Source organism: Carcharhinus amblyrhynchos, chromosome 3 (genome assembly GCF_965287045.1).
Source record: "Carcharhinus amblyrhynchos chromosome 3, sCarAmb.v2.hapA, whole genome shotgun sequence".
NCBI classification, from domain to species: Eukaryota; Metazoa; Chordata; class Chondrichthyes; order Carcharhiniformes; family Carcharhinidae; genus Carcharhinus; species Carcharhinus amblyrhynchos.
Genome location: NC_137326.1, coordinates 129,409,614 through 129,434,458, shown reverse-complemented (window position 1 = coordinate 129,434,458; position 24,845 = coordinate 129,409,614). Strand labels below are relative to the sequence as shown.

Below are 24,845 nucleotides of genomic sequence, written 5' to 3'. Positions count from 1 at the left end.
TCTAGCTGTGGCCCTAGAGAAGTATTGGAAATGCAAGAGAGAACTTAAAGCAATTAGAAGAGCAAAAATGGGGCATTGAAAAGGACTTGAGAAAAAGATTAGGGAGAATCCTAAGATATTGTACAAAGACATTAAATGGAAGAAAAGTTAGCCAAGGCCTGTTGGAGATCAAGCGGTAATCTGTGTGTGAAGTCACAGGACATAGAAAGGTGTTAAGTGAATACTTCTCATTGGTCTTCACTCGGGAGGGGAAGGATGTGAGCTCAGAATTCAGAAAAGTAGACTGTGAGGACCTTGTACAGTTTGACGTAGGAAATGGGAAGGTCTTTGAGCCATTGACGGACTTAAAAACTGACAAAACCCCCCTGGCCTGGATGTATTGAGAGGCAAGGCATGAAATTTGCTCTGACACAAATATTTAATTCTTCTCTGGCCGCAGGGGGAAATGCCGGAGGACAGCTAATATGGTTCCAATTTTCAAGAAGTGGCCGAGATGAACCAGGGAATTACAGATTGGTGAATCTCGTGTCAATGGTAGGGAAACTATTGAAGGAAATTCTGAAGGGGAGAACTAGTCTCCACTTGGAAATGCCCAAACACCAGTAATCAACATGTGAGGAATTGTCAATATGAATCTGACTTAAAATGTTGCTATTTAAGTAGTTTGTCATTTCTAAATTTAGAAAAGAAAATGGTGGGAGAGAATTAGATCAGAGACGTAATAAAAATGAGGAAATTTTTTTTTCCTTTTTTTTGAAGAAAAACAAAGCATGAGCAGGCCATTCGGCCCCTCTATCCTTCTCTGCCACTCAGTGCAATCATGGTTAATCTTTAGAGTCAACTCCACACTCTTGCCTGCTCTCCATATCCCTTAGTGTCAAAATGCTGTTGACCTCTGTCTTAAATTTACTCTGAACATGCAAAACCATAGAAACCCTACAGTGCAGGAAGCAGCCCCTTGGCCCATCAAATCTGCACCGATCACAATCCCACCCAGGCCCTACCCCTATATCCCTACATATTTTGCCCACTAATCCCTCTAACCTAAGCATCTCAGCACATTAAGGGCCAATTTTAGCATAGCCAATCAACCTAACCCGCACATCTTTGGACTGTGAGAGGAAACCGGAGCACCCGGAGGAAACCCACGCAGACACGAGGAGAAAGTGCAAACTCCACACAGACAGTGACCCGAGCCGGGAATCGAACCCAGGTCCCTGGAGCTGTGAAACAACGGTGCTAACCACTGTGCAACCCTTTAGAACCTTCTGAAAAAAAATTCTCTTCATCTCAGTCTTAAACCGATTACCCTGAAACAGCCACATAATCAGGTTCAAATTAATTTAACAATGAGAGGTAGCAACAGGGACTAGCAGTACTCATGGATGAAATGAAAGCTTTTTATCACAATCTCTGCCTATACAAGTGACAGATAAATACATTCTCAGCTGCATTCTTGTTTTCTTTAACTACAATCCAGATCAGGGCTGATTTTGTATGTGTTACTGACATTTTGGGACAGTTTTGATACATTTGGTTATTTTTAAGTTGACATGAATGGGGCATAAATAAATACTCACTGATGTGATGTATGAATGATAGCTTCTTTACAGAATGCACATGGCATGATCCATTTTAGTAACAAAAACAGAAAATGCTGGAGAATCTCAGCAGGTCTGGCATATTCTCTCCCAATGTAGAGATGCTGGCGTTGGACTGGGGTAAACATAGTAAGAAGTCTCACAATGCCAGATTAAAATCCAACCAGTTTATTTGATAGAAGGTTCAGAACCTTGCACACACCTGACGAAGGAACACCGTTTCCGAAAGCTTGTGGGATTACTATCAAATATACTGGTTGGACTCTAACCTGGTGTTGTGAGACTTCCTACTATACTCTCTCCCCACAGATGCTGTCAGGCCTGCTGAGATTTTCCAGCATTTTCTGTTTTTGTTTCAGATTGAGTGGCACAGTGGTTAGCACTGCTGTCTCACAGTGCTAGGGACCTGGGTTCAATTCCCAGCATGGGTCACTGTCTGTGTGGAGTTTGCACGTTCTCAGCTTGTCTGCATGGGTTTCCCCTGGGTGCTCCGGTTTCTTCCAGAAGACGTGCTGGTTAAGTGCATTGAGCGTGCTAAATTCTCCCTCAGTGTACCCAAACAAGCGCCGGAGTGTGGCAACTCAGGGATTTTCACAGTAACTTCATTGCAGTGTTAATGTAAGCCTTCTTGTGACACTAATAAAATAAACTTTTGCCTCAATCTATGTTTTAATATCTGCCTGCCCCTCTTGTTTCAATTATTTGTTTGGGGTTACTGGGAGGAACCGCAAGTGCTGGAATGGAAGGAGGTTGGTGTGAGAGCAGGAGCGCTAGTAGACACCAGCTGGGCCGAATGGCCGAGAGGTTCTCTCAATGAGTGAGCTGGTGCAGGCCCCGCCCCCCACGTGACTGCTTTGGCAACATTCGAAGATTGTAACAACTATAGGCAACCAATGGGCGAGCGCCCGGTCACTGTGGCAACGCGCCACAACAATGAGGAAGCCAGCGGGCGGCGGTGTAAAGAAAGAGAAACCCGCCCACAACAGCCAGCCCAGATTATTTACTATTTATTTCATTAACTATTATTATGAATGGAAGTTTACTCCTGCAGCCTGTGAAGATGTCTCTGCCGCAATAACCCACCGCAGGAGCCCTTCCCTGGCTCCGTGACAAGCCCGGCCACACAATGAGCGAGGAAGCTGAGAGCCAGCCGGAGAGCCATGGCAGCCAGGTCCAGGAGAGCCCTGCCCCTGAGGACCTGGACAAGTCAGGTAACTGGCGAATTCATGCTTAATGCGCACCTTTTAAAACGCTGAAGCCGCTTTCCAAAATGGTTTTTGCCCAGCCGCAGAGCAACAAGAAGAGGCCATTCAGCCCTCCCCTGGACCTGTCCCAGAGCAGCTATAAAAGGAAATAAAATATGATGGCACTGAATTTACACCAGTCCATCCCACACAGCTTTCCTTCCCCCTATGAAGACAGGAACACAAGAATTCTGCCCTTCGAGCCTGCATGATCATGGTTGATCTTATCCTGGTCTGAACTCTACTTTCCTGCCTGCTCCCCATAGCCCTTTATTCTACTTTTCATCAGAAACATGTCTATCTCTTTCTTGAACCTGTTGATTGATTCTGCCTCCACTGCACTCTGGTGCAGTGAGTTCCACAGATTCACAACCCTCTGAGCAATATAGTTTCTCCTCATCTCAATCTTGAATTTACCTCCTCTCATGCTATATCCAAGACCTCTTGTTCCAGACTGGTCCCAGAAGGGGGAACGTCTAATCTATGCCCAGATTCTCAATCCCCTTTTATATATATATCTCATTTTATATATCTCAATCAAATCATAGAATCCGTAAATTGCAGAGGGAGACCATTCAGCCCATTGAGTCTGCACCGACACCCCTTTCTCCATATTTACCCTGCTAATCCCCCTCACACTAACAGTTAATTTATTATGGCCAATGAACCTAATCTGCACATCTTTGGATTGTGGGAGGAAACTGGAGCACTCGGAAGAAACCCACAGAGACACAGGGAGAATGTGCAAACTCCATACGCTGCCACCTGCGGCTGGAATTGAACCCAGTTCCCAGTGCTATGAGGCAGCAGTGCTAACCACTGTGCCACCATGCCCCCCCGCTTCATTCTTCTGAACTCCAGCGATGACAAACCCAAGCTATTTGACTGTTCCTCGAGCAACAGCCCTTTCATCCCTCTTCATCTCAGAGAAGACAATAGGATGGTTCAGTTGCTAGCATTCTGGCCTCTGAGGGTTGTTTTTCACAACAACACTGAAGGATGTAATTCCAAGTTTTCATTCGCATTACAACCTCAAAACCATAAGACATAGGAGCAGAAGTAGGCCATTCAGCCCAGCAAGTCTGTTCCGCTACCATTCAATGAGAACTTGACTGATTTGATATGATAATCCTCAACTCCACTTTCCTGCCTTAAGCCCATAACCTTTGATTCCCTTACTGAGTAAACACCTGTCTATCTCAACCTTGAACGTACTTAACAATCCAGCCTCTACAGCCCTCTGTGGTAAAGAATTCACCACCCTCTGAGAAAAGAAATTCCTCCTCATCTGTTTTAAACGGGCAAGATTCTGCCCTCTGGTCCTAGATCCCCCAACAAGGGGAAACAACTTCTCAGCTTCTGCCTGTTCTTTTCGAACAAAGAGAACAAAGAAAATTACAGCACAGGAACAGGCCTTTCAGCCCTCCAAGCCTGCACCCACCGTGCTGCCTGAAGGAACTGAAACCTCCTACCCTTCCAGGGACCATATCCCTCCATTCCTGACCTATTCATGTATTTGTGAAGATGCCCCTTAAAAGTTGCTATCATATCTGCTTCCACTACCTCCCCGGTAGCGAGTTCCAGGCACCGACCACCTTCTGCATAAAAAGAACCCTCCTTGTACATATCCTTTAAATCTTGCCCCTCACACCTTAAACCTGTGCCCCCTAGTAATTGATTCTTCCAACCTGAGAAAAAGCTTTTAAAGTTTAAGTTGATTTATTAGTCCCACAAGTAGGCTTACAACATTGCAATGAAGTTACTGTGAAAATCCCTGAGTCGCCACACTCCAATGTCTGTTCGGGTACACTTATGGAGAATTCAGAATGGCCAATGCACCTAACCAGCATGACTCTGGACTGTGGGAGGAAACCAGAAGAAACCCACGCAGACATGGGGAGAATGTGCAGACTCCAGACAGACAGTGACCCAAGCCGGGAATCAAACCTCGGTACCTGATGCTGTGAGGCAGCAGTGCTAACCATTGTGCCACTGAGATATCTTCAAGTGCCTGAGCATCTGGTGTGTCTCAATAAGGTAATCTCTCATTCTTTTAAACTGCAATGAGCACAGGCCTAGTAAGAAAATCCTTCCATACCAGGGATCAAGCCAGTGAACTGCCTTTTGTCTGAGTCTGGAGCCAGGGATCAGCTTAAGTCGGTTGCCAACCTTCTTGTGGTCTTGGACAGAGCAGGAGCCATACCAAGCTGTAATACAACCAGAAAGAATGCTTTCTATGGTACATCTGTAAAAAATTAGTGCTACACCTCTTGTGTAGAAAGGGTAACATCTCCCCCTTTACCTCCTCCTTCCTCACTGTCCAAAGCCAAAGACGCTCCTTCCAGATGAAGCAGGGATTTATTTGGACTTCTTTCAATTTAGTATACCATAGTCGCTGTTCACATTGCAGTCTTCTCTACGCTGGGAAAACAAATGCAGGACAGGGTGACCGCTTGACAGAACACCCTGTTTCAATCTGTAAGCCCAACCTCAGTTATCCAGTCACTTGTCCTTTCCATCCACCATCTTCAACAACATTCTTAGTTCTGAGAAAGAATCATATTGGAATTTTTCTTTGATTCTTTCGTGGGACATGGGTGTCCCTGGCTGGCCAGCATTTATTGCCAATCCCTAGTTGCCTGAGGGCAGTTGAGAGTCAACGACATTGCTGTGGCTCTGGAATCACATGTAGGCCAGACTAGGTAAGGATGGCAGATTTCCTTCCTAAACTAGACCATCATCTCCTCTGTTTCTCCCTCCACAGATGCTGCCAGACTTGCTGAGTTTTCCCAGCACTCTCTGTTTTTATTTCAGAGTTCCAGCATCTGCAGTATTTTGCTTTGATCTCCTGGAGCCAGTTGTGAGTAATCTGGGGGTTAAATCTTCAAAATTAAATTCTGCGCTGATTTGTATTTTAGATTATTTTTGAAGTTATAAAGATACCAGATGGGGAAAAGACCTGTTGGCTCTGATTGGAGGTGGGAGGTCATGTGACTAAACATCTAGGAATTCACCAAAGTGTAGTTGGGAACATCAACCTGTAGTGGGACTCATCTGAAGATTGGAGACTTCTGGTGTCTCAAAGCCTCAAGTGGTTTTGAAATATAGAAAGTAGAAACAGGAATAAGCCATTCAGCCCTTTGAGTCTGCTCTGCTATTCATTTTGATCATGGCTGATCATCAATTTCAATATCCTAATCCCTCCTTCCCCCAACATTCCTTGATCCCTTTAGCCCCAAGAGCTATATCTAATTTCCTCTTGAAATCACAAGATTGTTTTGGCCTCAACTACTTTCTGTGCTAGTGAATTCACCACCCTCTGGGTGAAGAAATTTCTCCTCACCTCAGTCCTAAAATGTTTACACCTTATCCTCAAAGTGTGATCCCTAGTTCTGGATTCCCTCACAGTCGGGAACATTCTTTCTAATCCTGTCTAACCCTGTTAGAATTTTGGAAGTTTCAATGAGATTCCCCTCTCACTCTTCTAAACTCCAACGAATATAATCCTAACCTACTTTGTCTCTCCTCATATGACAGACCTGCCATCCCAGGAATCAGCCTGGTAAACCTTCAGTGCACACCCTTTATATCAAGGACATCCTTCCTCAGATAAGGATACCAAAACTGCACACAGTACTCCAGGTGTGGCCTCACCAACGTCCTATACATTTGCAGCAAAACGTTCCTATTCCTATACTCAAATTCTCTCGCTATGATGGCCAACATGCCTTCTTTACTACCTGCTGTGACTTCACTGTTGAATCAGTCTGGCTGTAGGATAGAAGACAATGGGCGTCATTCTTAAGTATGCACAATAACGTAAGAGGATGTTAATGGATAAAGTACTCAGCCAATTTCCATTGACTTTCAAGCTGCTGTTTTATTTTTCACCCTAAAACTCATTGTAACTTTAAAAGGTTAATGTCTTGATTCCCAGTTTGGACCCATCATTGTCAAGTTTCCCTGTGGTGTTAACACTAGGTTTAAATTGGTGATAGCACTGACACAGGGGAAACTTAGTGTCCCAAGTGATCACCTATTTTATGACCATCAGTGACCATATCTGACCACTTTAACAATAACTTTTTCCTTTGGTTTCTTCAGAGATCTCAAGATCCGAGGCAGAATCACCAACTGATTGGGAGGAATACGTAAGCAGGTGATACTGATATTCATATCTTAAATTTTCTTTTATTCATTCGTGGGACATGAGCTTCGCTGGCTGGCCAGCATTTATTGCCCATCCCTAGATGCCCTTGGAGGCAGTTGAAAGTCAACAACATTGCTGTGGCTCTGGGGTCACATGTAGGCCAGACCAAGTAAGGGCGGCAGATTTCCTTCCCTAAAGGGCTAGAGTGAACCAGATGGGTTTTTCCAACAATAGTTTCATGGTCATCAGTACATGAAGCTGATGAATACATTCTTATTTCCAGATATTTTGTTTTAATTTTATTCAAATTCCACCATTTGCCGTGGCCAGGATTCGAACCTGAGTCCCCAGGACATTAGCTGAGATAAATAGACTAGCGATAATGTCACTAGGCCATCGCTTCCCCTAAATACTATGAAGAAAATTCACAAGAGAATTTGAGAGGTAGAATGCGGATTATTTCTTGATCAGTCTCCCTGAAGCATTAACTTCTTTACCTCATTCGGATGCTGACTAAGTGACTTTTGTCTTTGTTATTTTCGGTTACTAATTTCAGACTTTCAATATTAGCAATTTTTCTTTGCTTGGCTGCATAGTTGACGAACATGAGGTCGGACTGGTAATTAATAGCACAGGAAAACTGAAACTGCTTGAAATACACATCGTGTCAGTTAACATTGGGCAATGAGAAAACTCAATTCAAATTTTATTGTTTGTGTCTCCTGTGCAAGATGGTTTTGAGATTCGGTAAATGATGACAGCTATGATAAACTCAAAAATAACTTTCATTTATATAGCACCTTTGGAGAAAACTCTCCAAAGGGTTTCACAGAAATATAGATTAGCCTCAGCACAGGTTTAGGCCAATTGGCCCATCATATCTGTACTGGCTCTCTGCAATAGCAACTTAACTAGGCTCACTGCCCTGCCATTTCCACGTTGCCCTGCACATTTTCTCTTTTTAGATAACTATCCAATTCTCTTTTCAAACCTTCAATGAAACCAGCCTCCACCGCACTCTTAGGCAGTGCGTAACGACTCGCTATGTGAAAACATTTTCCTGATGTCTCACTTGGATCTTTCGCCGATCACCTTGTATCAGTGTCCTGTGGTTCTTGACCCTTCTGCCAGCGGGAAACACGGATACAAATTGGCATCAATACAAAGGAAATTCTGGCAGTGACACAGGGAGAACGTGCAGACTCCGCACATACAGCGCTTAATATAAAAAAGGATAGCAAGAGTTTTTATAAATATATAAAAAGGAAAAGGCTGGCTAGGGTGAATGTTGGTCCTTTAGAGGATGAGAAAGGGGACCTAGTGGTAGGGGATGGGGATATGGCTAAGGTATTGAATAACTTTTTTGTTTCTGTCTTCACGGAGGAGGACGTGAATAATTTGCCGGATGTTAGCGATGGAAAGGTGGTAGGACTGGAGGGTCTTAATGACATTACTGTTACTAGAGAGGCGGTGCTCGACAGACTGGAGGGGCTGATTGTGGACAAGTCCCCAGGACCGGATGGAATGCATCCGAGGGTTCTGAAAGAAATGGCGGAGGTGATAGTGGATGCTTTGGTGGTTATTTCCCAGACGTCGCTAGATTCCGGGGAAGTGCCGGATGATTGGAAAACGGCTAATGTTACGCCGTTGTTTAAGAAGGGTGCCAGGCAAAAGGCGGGGAATTATAGGCCGGTTAGTTTAACGTCTGTGGTAGGTAAAATGTTAGAATCTGTCATTAAGGAGGAAATTGCGAGGCATCTTGAAGGGAATTGCTTGATAGAGCAGACTCAGCACGGTTTCATTAAAGGGAAGTCGTGTCTGACAAATTTACTGGAGTTCTATGAGGGTGTGTCTAGGGCGGTGGATAGAGGAGAGCCGGTGGATGTGGTCTTTCTAGATTTTCAGAAGGCGTTTGACAAAGTACCTCACAAGAGGTTATTGCAGAAGCTCAAGGGACATGGAGTTGGGGGTAGGGTGTTCGCGTGGATAGAGGATTGGTTGTCAAATAGGAGGCAGAGAGTGGGGGTCAATGGGTGCTATTCGGATTGGCGGATGGTGACTAGTGGAGTGCCCCAAGGGTCGGTGCTGGGGCCTCAGCTTTTTACCATTTATATAGATGATCTGGAGGAGGGAACCGAGTGTAGAGTGTCGAAATTTGCTGATGACACCAAGACTGGGGGAACGGCAAATTGTGCGGAGGGTGTGGGGAGTCTACAGAAGGATTTAGATAGGCTGGGCGAATGGGCCAGGAAATGGCAAATGGAATTTAATATTGGCAAGTGTGAGGTGGTCCACTTTGGTAGGAAGAATGGTAGGAAGGACTATTACTTACGGGGCAAAAAACTGCAGCAGGCAACGGTGCAGAGGGACCTCGGGGTCCTTGTGCATGAGTCGCAAAAACCCAGCTTGCAGGTGCAGCAGGTGGTCAGGAAGGCGAATGGGATGCTGGCCTTCATAGCGAGGGGGATTGAATATAAAAGTAGGGAGGTCTTGCTGCAGCTGTACAGGGCATTGGTGAGGCCGCAGCTGGAGTACTGCGTGCAGTTTTGGGCGCCGCACCTGCACAAAGATATTTGGCCTTGGAGGGAGTGCAGAGGAGGTTTACTAGGCTGATACCGGAGTTGAGGGGGTTGAGCTATGAGGAGAGGCTGAATAAACTGGGCTTGTACTCGTTAGAGTTTAGAAGAATGAGGGGAGATCTCATTGAGACGTATAAGATGATGAATGGGATGGATAGGATAGAGGTGGAAAGACTCTTCCCGCTCAAAAAAGACAGTAGGACTAGGGGGCACAGCCTCAAGATAAAAGGGGGGTGGTTTAGAACGGAGTTGAGGAGGAACTTCTTCACTCAAAGGGTGGTGAATCTCTGGAATTCTCTGCCCGTTGAAGTGGTGGAGGCTGCCTCGCTAAATATTTTTAAGACGCGGGTTGATGGGTTTTTGATAGGAGAGGGGATTAAGGGTTATGGGGAGAGGGCGGGAAAGTGGAACTGAGCAGCGACAGATCAGCCATGATCTTATTGAATGGCGGGGCAGGCTCGAAGGGCTGGATGGCCTACTCCTGCTCCTATTTCTTATGTTCTTATGTTCTTATATGTTCTGACCCAAGCTGGTAATCAAACCCAGGTCCCTGGTGCTGTGAGGCAGCAGCACTAACCAATGTGCCACTGTGTTGCTCATTCTACACCCTCTCCTTTCCTTCTCTCCTATGTACTCGATGTACATTATGTTTTGTATGTATATTGCGCAAGAGACAATATTTTTCACTGTGTACCAATACATGTGACATTAATAAATCAAATCAAAATACCCTGCCACCATGTCTGCAATCAACCCCCGTTGGGGGGCCCTCCACTGGTGTTTTTGGAAGTTCTGATGGGAATGGATCAGTATTTGCAGCATATTCCCAGGATTGTGTCAATGACAGGATCATAGATCCCTACATTGCAGAAGGAGGCCATTCGGCCCATCAAGTCTGTGCCCACCACAATCCCACCTCAGCCCTATCCCCCATAACCCCACGCATTTACCCTAGCTAGTCCCCCTGACACTAAGGGGCAGCTTAGCATGGCTAATTTGCCTAACCTGCACGTCTTTTGGACTGTAGGAGGAAACCGGCGCAGCCGGAGGAAACCCACGCAAACACGGGGAGAATGCGTAAACGCCACATAGTGACCTGAGGTTGGAATCGAACCTGCATCCCTGGCACTGTGAATCAGCATTGCTAACCCCTGTGCCACCGTGCCGCCAAGGATCAAAGAAACGTGTCAAATGTTGCTGTGGGTTTTTGAAAGTGTTTGCAGTTTCTGAGTTATCAGAATCGAGGAGTATTTGCAATGAAGCTGTCTGGAGCATTCTGATGATATTTGCTTCACATCTGCAGGAGTTCAGCAGTATTTCACAGCCTTCCCCTGGCAGACAGGTTTTAACACCCCCAACAGTACAGGGGTACTAGTCCAACGATACTACAGAACAGAAGATTTGATCTCTAATTGTCGAGTCTGTTTGAAGTAAAAAAGTGTTAACTTGTGTCTTCATCACCCAGGGCCAGTGAAAACTCTCCAAACCGTGTGGACTCTTTTGCTACCATGAGCCCTGACTTGAACGAGCAACCGCCCACTTCGGTTCTCACACAGACAGACTCCAGCTGGCTTCTCAGTCACAAACCTGGTAAGCTACCACACTGAGCCCGAAAGCAAAAGCTGGAAGGCGGCAGCGAGAAAATAAAAGCCAAATCACTGCTCACCCGGATTGCTACTCTGTACTGAATGTAACAAAGAGGCAAAATTTCTCCCAAAAAAATACGCAACGAATTGATATTGAGAAAGCTTGTGAAGTAAACAGATTTCCCTCCTCTGTAACATTTGAGACAATGTGGCACTTCGAGTGAATGCAGTCTTTTTGTCCTTGCCTGTCATTTTTCAACACATCCCTCCTATGTACTTGTAGTGTATGCTGTAATCATGGAACAATTGTTTTTCATAGAATCCCTACAGTACAGAAAGAGGCCACTCGGCCCATAGAGTCTATACTGACCACAATTCCATCCAGATCCTGTTCCTGTAACCCATGCATTTACCCTGTTAATCCCCCCAATACTAGGGTCAATTTGGCATGGCTAATCCACCTGACCCACATATCTTTCAGACTGTGGGAGGAAACCGAAGCACCCAGAGGAAACCCACGCAGACTTGGGGAGAACGTGCAAAGTCCACACAGATAGTGACCCAGGCCAGAATTGAACCTGGGACCCTGGTGCTGTGAGGCATCTACAATAACATCCACAATGTTATGACACATTTTCCTGTAAGCATTTCGGCAAGACATGGGTTGAACCTGATCTGCAGGAAACAGGTCCCGTTATAATATCCTCAATTGCCTCTTTGAGCATCTGTTATAAATGTTGCTTCAGACGGAACTCTTCAAAATGCAGCTAATGAAAATACGACAAAACTTACTCCAACTGATAAATCAAAGAAAGGGCTTAATAAAGAAATATTATTACTCCAAACTTGGGGCCTCACACTGAGCCATTCAAAGTTCAGCACAGTTCCTTCTTTATAATGAATCAGCTGGTCAGCTGACTATTATATCACTCTGTAATTGGTTCCCTGGTTTACTAGGTCAGCTGACCCTTACATCTTGTTCCCATTGGTCACACTACATCCAATACAAAGTTGTCACCACTTACCTACTCACCTGACAAAATTTCCAATCAAGTCCCAATTAACTGTGTTGCTTAAACAACCGCAAGAACTAGCATTTATATCACGTCTTTATTGTGGTAAAATGTCCCAAGGTATTTCACAAGAGCAGAGTCAGGAAACATCGGTGATCAGAAGCTTGGCGTAGAGTAAGTTTTAAGAAACAACTTGAAGGAGGAAAGAGAGAGAGAAAGAGTGTGGGATAGAGGAAGGGAGAGATTTCAGGGAGGGAATTCCAGAGCTTTGGGTCCAGGCACTTGAAGGTGGACAACGGGAGACTCCAAATGACCTTGGGTGGAACAAAGAACAAAGAACAGTACAACAGAGGAACAGGCCCTTCGGCCCTCCAAGCCTGTGCCGCTCATTGGTCCAACTAGACCATTCGTTTGTACCCCTCCATTCCCAGTCTGCTCATGTGACTATCCAGGTAAGTCTTAAACAATGCCAGCGTGTCTCCCTCCACCACCCTACTTGGGAGTGCATTCCAGGCCCCCACCACCCTCTGTGTAAAAAAAAAAGTCCCTCTGACATCTGAGTTATACCTCGCCTCTCTCACCTTGAGCCCATGACCCCTCATGATCGTCACCTCCGACCTGGGAAAAAGCTTCCCACTGTTCACCCCTATCTATACCCTTCATAGTTTTGTACACCTGTATTAGGTCTCCCCTCATTCTCCATCTTTCCAGGGAGAACAACCCCAGTCTACCCAATCTCTCCTCATAGCTAAGACCCTCCATACCAGGCAACATCCTGGTAAACCTGGGGAACCGGTGGATGTGGTGTTTCTTGATTTTCAGAAGGCGTTTGATAAGGTGCCGCACGAAAGGTTGTTACAGAAGGTCAGGGGGCATGCAGTTGGGGGTAAGGTGTTAGCGTGGATAGAGGATTGGCTGTCAAATAGGAGGTAGAGAGTAGGTGTCAATGGGTGCTATTCGGATTGGCGGTTGGTGACTAGTGGAGTGCCCCAGGGATCGGCGCTGGGGCCTCAGCTATTTACCATTTATATAGATGATCTGGAGGAGGGAGCTGAGTGTAGGGTGTCGAAATTTGCAATGACACAAAGATAAGTGGAAAAGCAAATTGTGTGGAGGGTGTGGAAAGTCTGCAGAGGGATCTAGATAGGCTGAGCGAGTGGGCGAGGACCTGGCAGATGGAATACAATGTTGGCAAGTGTGAGGTTATCCACTATGGCAGGAATAATAGTAGGAGGGACCACTATTTAAAGGGCGAAAAGCTGCAGCATGCGACGGTGCAGAGGGACCTGGGGGTCCTTGTGCATGAGTTGCAAAAACCCAGCCTGCAGGTGCAGCAGGTGGTCAGGAAGGCGAATGGGATGCTGGCCTTCATAGCGAGGGGGAGTGAATATAAAAGTAGGGAGGTCTTGCTGCAACTGTACAGGGCACTGGTGAGGCTGCAGCTGGAGTACTGTGTGCAGTTTTGGTCGCCGCACTTGCGCAAGGATATTTTGGCCTTGGAGGGAGTGCAGAGGAGGTTCACTAGGCTGATACCGGAGTTGAGGGGATTGAACAATGAAGAGAGGCTGAATAGACTGGGCTTGTACTCATTGGAGTTTAGAAAGATGAGAGGGGATCTTATTGAGACGTATAAGATGATGAAGGGGATGGATAGGGTAGAGGTGGAGATGTTCTTCCCGCTCAGAAAGGACAGCAGGACTAGAGGGCACAGCCTCAAGATAAGGAGGGGGCAGCTTAGAACAGAGTTGAGGAGGAACTTCTTCACTCAAAGGGTGGTATATCTCTGGAATTCTCTGCCCGTTGAAGTGGTGGAGGCTACCTCGCTACATATATTTAAGACGCAGGTAGATGGGTTTTTGGTAGACAAGGGGATTAAGGGTTATGGGGAGAGGGCGGGAAAGTGGAACTGAGCCACTTCAGATCAGCCATGATCTTATTGAATGGCAGGGCAGGCTCAAGGGGCTAGATGGCCTACTCCTGCTCCTATTTCTTATGTTCTTATGTAAACCTTCTCTGCACTCTCTCCAAAGCCTCTACGTCCTTTTGGTAGTGCGGCGACCAGAACTGGACGCAGTGCTCCAAATGTTACGGTTTCGGGATGAGTGAGGTCATAAAATAAATACATATCAATGTCAACTGGGCCACTCTGTCGAAATTATCATTTTAATGCCAAAAATGGACTAGCCACGAGGAATACCAGAGGAAACTAGCAGAGCTGTTTCTTTGAAAAAAACAGCACTAATCCCCCTTCCAGGATATGTACAAAGTATCTCTGCATTTCTAAAGAAGAATTGCGGTCATCAGAAACACTCTCCGAGGACAAAGGCAACCGTTTATGATTCCTTGTGTCCAATGCTGTGTTAATGGTCGGCCCATTACCTGCTCCAAAACACAATAACTGAGACTTGGGAGTCTGAATTCCTTTAATTAGTAAGCTTTTGGATCTCATCTTCAGTCACTGTTTGACCTCCAAAGTGAACAGGACTGCTGGCAGCAGTTTGGGTCTGGTTACCATCTTACCATCGAACAGTTAGCAGTAGGAGGAGCTTTATCCAGATATAATTGTGTGGCTGCTATCCACACTGTGCATTATTGGAACATTGCAACTGATCCCTTAAAGACTTATTCTACTCTGCTTTCCTTCTCTCCCTCATTGAAGTCTCATTTCCGGAAAGACAGAACACCCTGTAACAATCAACCAACCAACCAACGCGCTGAAGAAACCCTCCATTGGCTGGACAGGACACAAGAGTCCGGATAACAAAACCATCTCACCTCCCAGGTCCCGTTCTCTCAATTCTCAAATGACTAATGTTCCTGAGAGGACAAAGAAAATGCTTCAAAGACACCCTGAAACTCTCCTTGAAGCACAGCAACATTGACAGTAATGACTAGGAGGAGCTTGCTACCAGTCCTCCAAAATGGTGACAACCTTCCATGCATCCAAGCTCCTTAATGATGAGGCAGAACAGCAGCAGAGAAGGAAATAAAAGGAAGCAAATCTCGCACTCTGGACCCATTGCCTCAGTCCTCTGAAAATCCATGGCAAAAGCTTGGGACCCTGAGGAAACGTCGAGGGACAGCCAATTAAAACAAGCATGTAACGATCTGGGAAAAATGAACACATCATTTATTTGTCCCCTGCTAAATGGTCCAGTTTATTTTTATTTGTTTGTGGGACATGGGTGTCGCTGGCTGGCCAGCATTTATTGCCCATCCCTGGTTCCCCTTGAGAAGGTGGTGGTGAGCTGCCTTCTTGAATCACCACAGTTCCTGTGTTATGGGTTGACCCACAAACCATTAGGGAGGGAATTCCAGGATTTTGACCTGGCGACTCTGAATGAACAGTGATACATTTTCAATTCAGAATGGTGAGTGGTTTGGAGGGGAACTTGCAGGTGCTGGTGTTCCCATGTATCTGCTGCCCTTGTCCTCCTAGATGCAAGTGGACATGAGTTTGGAAGGTGCTGCCTTTGGTGAATTGTTGCAGTGCATCTTGTAGATAGTACACACTGCTGCTACTGAGCTTCGGTGGTGTAGGGAGTGGATATTTGTGGATGTGGTATTAATCAACTGGGTCTGCTTTGTCCTGGATGGTGTCAAGCTTCTTGAGTGTTATTAGAGCTGCACCCATCCAGGCAAGTGGGGAGTATTCCATCACACTCCTGACATGGGCCTTCTAGATGGTGGACAGAGTTTGGGGAATCGAGGGATGAGTTACTCGCTGCTATATTCCTAACCCCTGACCTGTTCTTGGAGCCACTAAGTTTACGTGGTGAATCCAGTTGAATTTCTGGTCAATGGTAACCCCAAGGGTGTTGACAGTGGGGGATTCAGTGATGGTTACACTATTGAATGCCAAGGAATGGTGGTTAAAGTGTCTCTTGTTGGTGATGGTCATTACCTGGCATTTGACCTTTCCAAGACTGGGCACACCACTCCTGGACTGGACCACAAGTGAATCTAGGTCTCTGCCAGGTGCCCTTAAGCCAGATGTTCTCCTCCTAACCCCTTTGATGTGTGTAAGGGTCAGCAGTGGTATTCAGTGTTGGATGGATCCTGTTTTTTATACTGGATCCAATGATCCAGGATCCTTTCAATTCACATTAACAACCATTCAAGCAACGAGCAATTTTCTGGAAAGTTCTTTTCAAATGGGAAATTTTATTTCATACTAAACTTTGCCTTATACTTTGCTTAAAATATAAAATACATATATTTATAAGTTGCACATAGGTTCTAGATCCTTCGACCATGCACTAGTTCCGAATTGGAACATAGCAGTTTAATAGAAGCACAGTTTAGTTACATGGAGAATTTGACATGAATATAATTCCTTTCCACAAAATCTGCCTTTTAACATATTTTTCACTCGGATTTTATTCATTTTTATGATAGCACTGCCAGAGAAATCGAAAATTGCGCCGGAAGGTGAATTAGAATTCTTCGCCCAACTATCGACATATTTTAGCTCTGGGAACGAAGGTACGTCTATAGATGTAAATTAATATTTGCCGCCAGTTGACCAATTTTAAGGGGCTATATTTCAGCTCTCCGCACTCAACCACTCCAATTGCTACCCACAATTTCCTTGTCTTCCAATGGGATTGACCTCACTCCTTCCATCGAGCTCCTCACTCTTGTGTAGGGAAGTGTACAACTTCCCAAGATCTCAGCCTGTAACTGTGGCGAAATGTGTGGCAGGTGCAATGCAGACCATTCAGCCCATCGAGTCTGCACCAACTCTTACCCAGACTTACCCAATAACCTCACATATTTACCCCCCCTAGTCAACCTAACCTGTATATCTTGGGATGCTAAGGGGCAATTTAGCATGGCCACCTAATCTACACGTCTTTTGCTCTGTGGAAGGAAATCAAAGCACCCAGGCAAGCTCCACACATGCAGGCCTGAAGCTGAGAATTGAACCCGCGTCCCTGGGTGCTGTGAGGCAGCAGTGCTAACCACTGTGCCACCACATGGTAGCAAATTCCACATTTTAAATACTGTCTAGATAGAGGACTTTCTCCTGAATATTTATGACACCGAGTTCTGGATTCTCCCATAAGTAGAAATTTGATCTCCATATATATCCACCTTCATAATTTTAACAATTTCTGTCTGCCCCTCAACCTTCTCTCGAAAAGAGCTCCAGCCATTTAATTGCTTCTGACAGGAATAATCTCTAAGGTCCCATCTCATCATTAGACCAGAAGACTAAAAAATATAGGAGCAGAATTAGACCATTCAGCCCATCTAGTCTGCTCCACCATTCAATCATGGCTTGCCAACCTCACGCTCCCACCTTTTCCCCATGACTTTGATCCTTTTACCAATCAAGAACCTATCTATCTCGAACCTAAAGGCCCTCAATGGCCTAGCGTCCACAGCCTTCTGTGGCAATGAATTCCACAGTGTCACCACCCTCTGGCTGAAGAAATTCCTCCTCATCTCGGTTCTAAAGGTCCCTTTACTCTGAGGTTGTGCCCTCAGGTCCTAGTCTGTCCTACTAATGGAAACATCTCCCCCCTCCCCCCACTCTATCCAGGCCTTTCAGTATTCTGTAAGCTTCAATGAGATCCCTCTCATTCTTCTAAACTCCATCAGGTACAGACCCAGATCCTTCAAAATCATTTTTGCCTGTGTTTTTATTTTTTTTTGATCCGAAGACCAGAACTGATAAGAAACTTGCAATAGATGTTGTACACACCTCTCATTTGGGCATCTCCATTCTGTGACACGACTGTCACACCCGCAGCTGTACATGTCCAACACCAGAGGGAGTTTCACTTGCTCACAGAAGCTGCAGACCCATAGCTCACACACACTCTGAGGGAAAATTCCTGAATTTCCATAGTTACATCCAATTTTCCTAAATTGATTCATGCCACAGGCACTGCAACAGCTACACCTTTGAGGATGAGCGCCGCACGAAAGCACAGACACGTTTTCCAATAGCAAAATAGTGTTAAAGATGTCTTGTACAGGCAGTTCAACTGAACATGTACAGACAAAGAAAAGCACAGCACAGGAAGAGACACCCTTTGGCCTTCCAAGCCCATGCCAAAGTGATGCCCTAACTAAACTTAAAAAAAACCTTCTGCTCTTACTCATTCTGTATCCCTCTTTTCTAAATCATAGAATTCCTACACAGCAGAAGGAGGCCATTTGGCCCATCAAGCCTGCACCAACCACCATCTCATCCAGCCCCTATCCCCATAACCTCATGCATTTACTCTAGCTAGTCCCCCTGACACTGAGGGGCAATTTACCATGGCCAATCCACCACCCTGCACAGCTTTCCGAGTATGGGAGGAAAGCCCGGAGGAAGCCCACGCAGACACGGGGAGAATGTGCACAGGCAGTGACCCAAGCTGAGAATCGAATCCCGGTCCCTAGCGCTGTGAGGCAGCGGTGCTAACCGCTGTGCGGGAGAAAATTTGTTTTCACTAGGCTTGCACTCTTCTGCATAACCAAACAGCCCCATCAATTTTAATTGGAATTGGCCTGTGTTTGAACAGGGAGCATTGCTTATGTCATCCATTGGGCAGAACATTCATTCGGGGTATTTTTTTTTATCCATTCATGGGACATGGGTGTCACCGGCTGGCCAGCATCCATTGCCCATCCCTAGTTGCCCGAGGGTAGTTGAGAGTAAACCAGACCAGGGAAGAACGGCAGACAACTGCCCACACACACCCCCCCCCCCCTCTGAAGTATTAGTGAACCAGATAGGTTCTTCCTACGGTCATCAGTAGATTCCCAATTCCAGATCTTTAATGAATTCAAATTCCACCATTCTGTACTCATCCAGATGTCTCTTAAATGTTGCGAATGTGCCTGCTTCCACCACCTTGCCTGGCAGCGCGTTCCAGCTACCCACGACTCTCTACATGAAAACCAACCACCCTCCCACACATCTCCCTTAAACATCCCCCCTCACTGTGCCCCCTTGTAATTACTACTTCCATTCGGGGGAAAAAGCCTCTGACTATCCACCCTGTCTCTGCCTCTCATCATTTTGGAGACCTCGATCAGGTCTCCCCCTCAGCCTCCGTCTTTCCAGTGAAAACAATCCTGATTTATTCAACCTCTCCAATGCCCGCGAGACCAGGCAACATCCCGGTGAACCTTCTCTCCGTGCCTAAGCACGTTTCCTCATTTCCACATCCTTCAATAATTTCCACAAAGAACATTTCCTGTTTTCCTGCATGGTGATTGCTGTGGTCACCAACAGATTTTGAATTAGGTTTGTTAAAAGGTGAACAAGTAGATTCATTGATGATTAAAGTGCAGCAACAGAGTTGCATTGACCCAACTCAAGCTGTTGAACGTAAGTGTGTGTTGCCAGGGGTTGGGCCGCTCATTGTTCTGTTTTGGTTTCAGAGAGAAATGCCGAATCGAGCCAGGAGGATGACATCAGTGACACAACTTCCAAAGGAAGCCTTGATTGGCAGATTGTTCATTCCGAGGTAGGCAACACTGCTCAGAATTCCAGAGAGCTCATGTTAAACTCAGAATAAAGGGATTATAGATCTTCCTATCCTCAATGTAGTCCAGACTTCACATATTATGTATGGCTTCAGACTGACGCATCGAACTTTAACATACCCGCAATGCACACCCCGCCCTACTGTGCACACCTTCTGATGGATGCACCAATCCTCGGTACAGTGCAGCTCTGACATGTTGTCCCCCTCCACAACTCCCTCAGCGTACCAGAACAGGTGCTGAAATGTGACGGCTAGGGGATTTTCACAGTAACTTCATTGCAGCGTTAATGTAAGCCTACTTGTGACACAAGTAAATGAACTTTAAACGGTGACTGGTAGATTTGTGGGTGTATGAATGAGAATGTCAGAATGCTACAGTGCAGAAGAGGCCCTTCGGCCCATCAAGTCTGCACCGACGCACGAAATGCTCTGACCTGCCCACCTCACTGTCCCCTTTGAGTGCGGGATTAGATTGTTGATTTGAATTCCTTGCCCAAAGTTTTACCTACAAAGTTTGGCTGCGTGCCCAGCCCAGAAGCGTATAAAAATGTTGAGAGAAGACACTGGGCGTGGATCTCAATGTCATCGCGCCCTCGCGCGATATTTTGTTCACCGGGCACTCATGCAAGTCGGAAGCGCGCCCCCCAGCAAGCAAGAACCCAATGTGAATGAATTAAACTTCCATTGACTGAGATTTTGCATTGCCCATCTGCCTGGTGCTGCCCTGGCACAGTTTTGGTGTCAATGTTTATTTTGTAGGGCTGGACACCCCCCTGAGAGAGCTTCGCAGCAGCCCGACCCTCTGAGGGAGCACAATGGAAGCCCCAACCCGCTCCCTCCCTGTTCTCGGAGCCAGCCCTCCCCAGCAGCGCACGTTTTTACACTGGATGGCCATTTATCGGCCTGTCAGCCTCCTTGATTTGATTTGATTGTCACATGTGTTGGGATAGGGTAAAAAGTATTGTTTCTTGCACGCTATACAGACAAAGCATACTGTTCATAGAGGAGGAACAGCTAGAGTGCAGAATGTAGAGTTACACTCATAGCTAGGGTTTAGAGAAAGATCAGCTTAATGTTAAGTAGGTCCACTCAAAAGTCTGTTGGCAGCAGGGAAGCTGTTTTTGAGTTGGTTGGTACACGACCTCAGACTTTTACACCTTTTTCCCAACAGAAGAAGGTGGAAAAGAGAATGTCTGGGGTGCGTGGGGTCCTTAATTATGCTGGCTGCTTTGCCGAGGCAGTGGGAAGTGTAGGCAGAGTCAATGGATGGGAGGTTGGTTTGCATAATGGCTTGGGCTGCATTCGCAACCTTTTGTAGTTTCTTGCGGTCTTGGGCAGAGCAGGAGCCATACCAAGCTGTGATACAACCAGAAAGAATACTTTCTATGATGCATCTGTTAAAGAGAGTCGTAGCTGACATGCCAAATTTCCTTAGTCTTCTGAGAAGGTTTAGGTGTTGGTGCATTTTCTTAACTATAGTGTTGGCATGGGGGGGGCGGATCAGGACAGGTTGTTGGTGATTTGGAAACTAGAAGATTGAAGCCCTTGACCATTTCTACTTCATCCCCAATGACGTAGACAGAGGCATGTTTTCCACTACGCTTATAGACATCAACGGCAATCTCCTTCATTTTGTTGACATTGAGGAAGAGATTATTGTCGCCACACCAGTTCACCAGATTCTCTATCCCATTCCCGTACTCTGTCTCGTCATTGTTTGAGATCTGACCCACTATGGTGGTGACATCAGCAATCTTGAAAATTGAGTTGGAGGAGAAGTTGGCCACACAGTCGTAGGTGTATAAGGTATATAGTAGGGGGCTGAGGACACAGCCTTGTGGGGCACCTGAACTTGTTCTCTGGGACTGACCATAGCCGGGTGCACACTCTACACTTTCTTCCAGGCCCACTGACCGTGTTGCATCTGGCAGGTGAAAAGTCTTGGGGAAGTGGGATGTGGGGATGGGAGTGGAGAGGTGCGTGGGGGGGTTGGTACCTGTGAGAGTTGGGAGTGGGGAAGTGTTTAATCTGCCGAGATTTTTTTTAGAACCTCTTTCTCTAGTAGCTTCTCTTTGGAGCAGGAACCAAACATCATCTAGTTAGTCCAAGCGCACCTTTGGAAAAAAAGAGGATTAAAAGGGGCCTTGCAGCTGTCAACATTCAGTCAGAGCTGCTCTGCAATCCTGGCTGCCTCAGAGCTCACAATCCGCGAATCTTGTCTCACCGTGGGAGGGAGTCTCACTTTGGGAAGTTCTGGTCTGAGTCTTTCCCAGTAAGAAGTCTCACAACACCAGGTTAAAGTCTAACAGGTTTATTTGGTAGCAAAAGCCACTAGCTTTCGAGACGCTGCTCCTTCATCAGGTAAGTGGGAGTTCAGTTCACAAACAGGACATATAAAGACACAAACTCAATTTACAAAATAATGGTTGGAGTGTGAGTCCTTACAGGTAATCAAGTCTTAAAGGTACAGACAATGTGAGTGGAGAGAGGGTTAAACACAGGTTAAAGAGATGTGTATCATCTACCAAATAAGCCTGCTGGACTTTAACCTGGTGTTGTGAGACCTCTGACTGTGTTTACCCCAGTCCAAAGCCAGCATCTCCACATCTGAATCTTTCTGCCATGGGGAAATGATGGCAAAGTGGAATTGTCAGTGGACTGGTAATCCAGAGGCCTGGGATAATGTTTTGGTTACCCAGGTTCAAATCCCACCATGGCAAAGGGTAAAATTTGAAATCAATAAAAATTTGGAATTAAGAATCAACTGATGACCATGAAACCATTGTCATAAAAACCTACATAGTTCACCAATGTCCTTCAGGGAAGGAAATCCACTATCATTACTCAGTCTGACCCATTGCAGTGTGGTTTACTCTCAGCTGCCTCAGGGATAGGCAATAAATGCTGGTCCAGCCAGCAGTGCCCACAAACCATGAGCAAATAAATATTTAAGGGGCTGGATACTGTGTAGAACCTCTTGGGGTATGTGGTTGACATGTAATGAAGATTGTAAATATTAACTGTAATTGTAAATGTCATAAGTAACATACTGTATTGAAAGAAATATATCTGTTTTACGCTTGATGTATTGGAAATCTTGAACGGTCATTTTATGAATAAAATACAACTTTTGGAAAAAATACTTAAGTACATTGGGGAGGAGTGTAAAGTCTACAGATACATTTCCTGTCCACACTGAAGCCAAAATATATACCTGTTTTATCTGAAATAACATGTTTGATTATTTTTAGCCTGAGCTTTATTCTAGAATCATAGAATCCTAAAGAGCCGAAGGAGGCTGTTTGGCCCATCGTGTCTGTGCTGACCACAATCCCACCCTGGCCGAATTCCCATAACTCAATGCATTTACCCTAGCTAGATCCCTGACACTAAGGGGTAATTTAGCATAGCCAATTCTTCTAACCCACATTTCTTTACTATGGGAGGAAACCGGAGCACCCGGAGGAAATCCACACAGACACAGGGGGAATGTGCTAACTCCACAGAGTGAGTGACCCAAGCGGGGAACCAAACTTGGGTCCCTGGCACTGTGAGGCAGCAGTGCTAACCACGGTGCCACTGTGTTGCCCTAAATGGTAAAGTGTATATTCAATATGTCATTTGAAGAGGAGAAGAATCACATTGTGTTCTGTGTTATGTCCCTGAAAGGTGGTGTATCACGGTAATGGATCTTTGATTGACTAGTGGGTTTCATAAGTTCATAAGATGTAGGAGCAGAATTAGGCCATTCAGCCCATTGAGTCCACTCTGCCATTCAATCATCGCTGATATGTTCCTCATCCACATTTTCCTGCCTTCTCCCCATAACCTTTCAACCCATTAGCAATTAAAAATCTGTCTAACTCCTCTTTAAATTTACTCATTGTCCCAGCAAGCACCGCACTTTGGGGTAGCGAATTCCACAGATTCACAACCCTTTGTGAGAAGTAGTTTCTCCTCAACTCTGTTTTACATTTGCTACCCCTTACCTCATCCTAGAATGCCCCACCAGCGGAAGTATCCGCTCCACATCTACTTTTTCCGTACCTTTTATCAGCTTGAATACCTCCATTTGATCTCCCCTCACTCTTCTAAATTCCAGAGAGTGTAGGCCTAAACTGTTCAATCTCTCCTCATATGACAAACCCCTCATCTCTGGAATCAATCGAGTGAACCTCAATATCATTAGCTAGATATTGAGCTGTTAGAGATACTCCTAATGGTACATTTATTGGGATTGTCATTGATGGTCAATATCTTGCATAATTCCCTAAGATAAAGCACTGTGTGTTACAGAGGTAGGGTGGCAGGGGATCCATAAGAATTGGGATGGGCGGGCACAGTGACATATAATCATGCCTACTTATCATTACATATTCACCAAAACACTAACTGTTAATTTTTTTCACAGCCACTTTGTGTATTATTTTCTTGGTGGTAACTATTGTCTCTTTATTGAAGTTTATTGATAAAGAATCTGGGAAGTTGTTTCAGCCTGCTGCCTACACTCTGTCCAGTGTTGGACTGCCGACTATCCTGGCTTATAAACAGGAATCGAAAGAGAAACCGTTTAACTACAATGCTATACAGCCCAAGGTATTTTCAGTTCTATGTTCCTCCTGGTAATAAGATTTGCACTGAATTATACTTCAGGATTGTGGTGTGCCCTGGAGGTTGAGGTGATATCAGATTAATAAAATTTGAGAAATTATTTTCTTATTTGTAAAAGAAAGAGCTGAACTTTACAGTTTTCCTTTGTTTCCTTTGAACATGTTCCAAGGCACCTTACATATACTTACATTTACTTACCTTACATTTACTTGAATATGTTTAAGTCACGGGTAGATAGATTTCTGATAGACAAGGGATTTAAGGGTTAGGGGGAGCAGGCAGGAAAGTGGAACTGATCCACTTCAGATCTGCCATGATCTTATTGAATGGCGGAGCAGGCTCGAAGGGCTAGATGCCGTACTCCTGCTCCTAGTTCTTATGTCCTTACATCCAATTTCTATTGCAAGAAAGGCAGCAGAGAGTATACCATAAACTAGAACATCACAAGCTCATTTGTTTTATTCAATGTTGCTGTCGACGGGATAAATGTTAGCCCAGGAGAATTCTTCAGCAGTGCATCAATTGGTGACATTCTCACCTCTGGGCCCAAAGTTTGTGAGTTCAATCT

General features: G+C 45.4%; 2 long non-coding RNA genes across 2 annotated transcripts; both read left to right on the top strand.

Moving 5' to 3' along the window:
* The first annotated feature begins 2,532 nt into the window (after positions 1-2,532).
* On the top strand, positions 2,533-11,181 carry LOC145341266 (uncharacterized). Its single transcript, XR_013886345.1, has 3 exons — positions 2,533-2,812; positions 6,950-7,004; positions 11,040-11,181. It is a non-coding gene; the product is annotated as an uncharacterized LOC145341266 (long non-coding RNA).
* A 5,271-nt stretch (positions 11,182-16,452) lies between these two features.
* Positions 16,453-24,256, top strand: LOC145341540 (uncharacterized). The gene is made up of 3 exons (XR_013886377.1): positions 16,453-16,658; positions 19,560-19,645; positions 24,128-24,256. It is a non-coding gene; the product is annotated as an uncharacterized LOC145341540 (long non-coding RNA).
* The last annotated feature ends 589 nt before the right edge of the window (positions 24,257-24,845 follow it).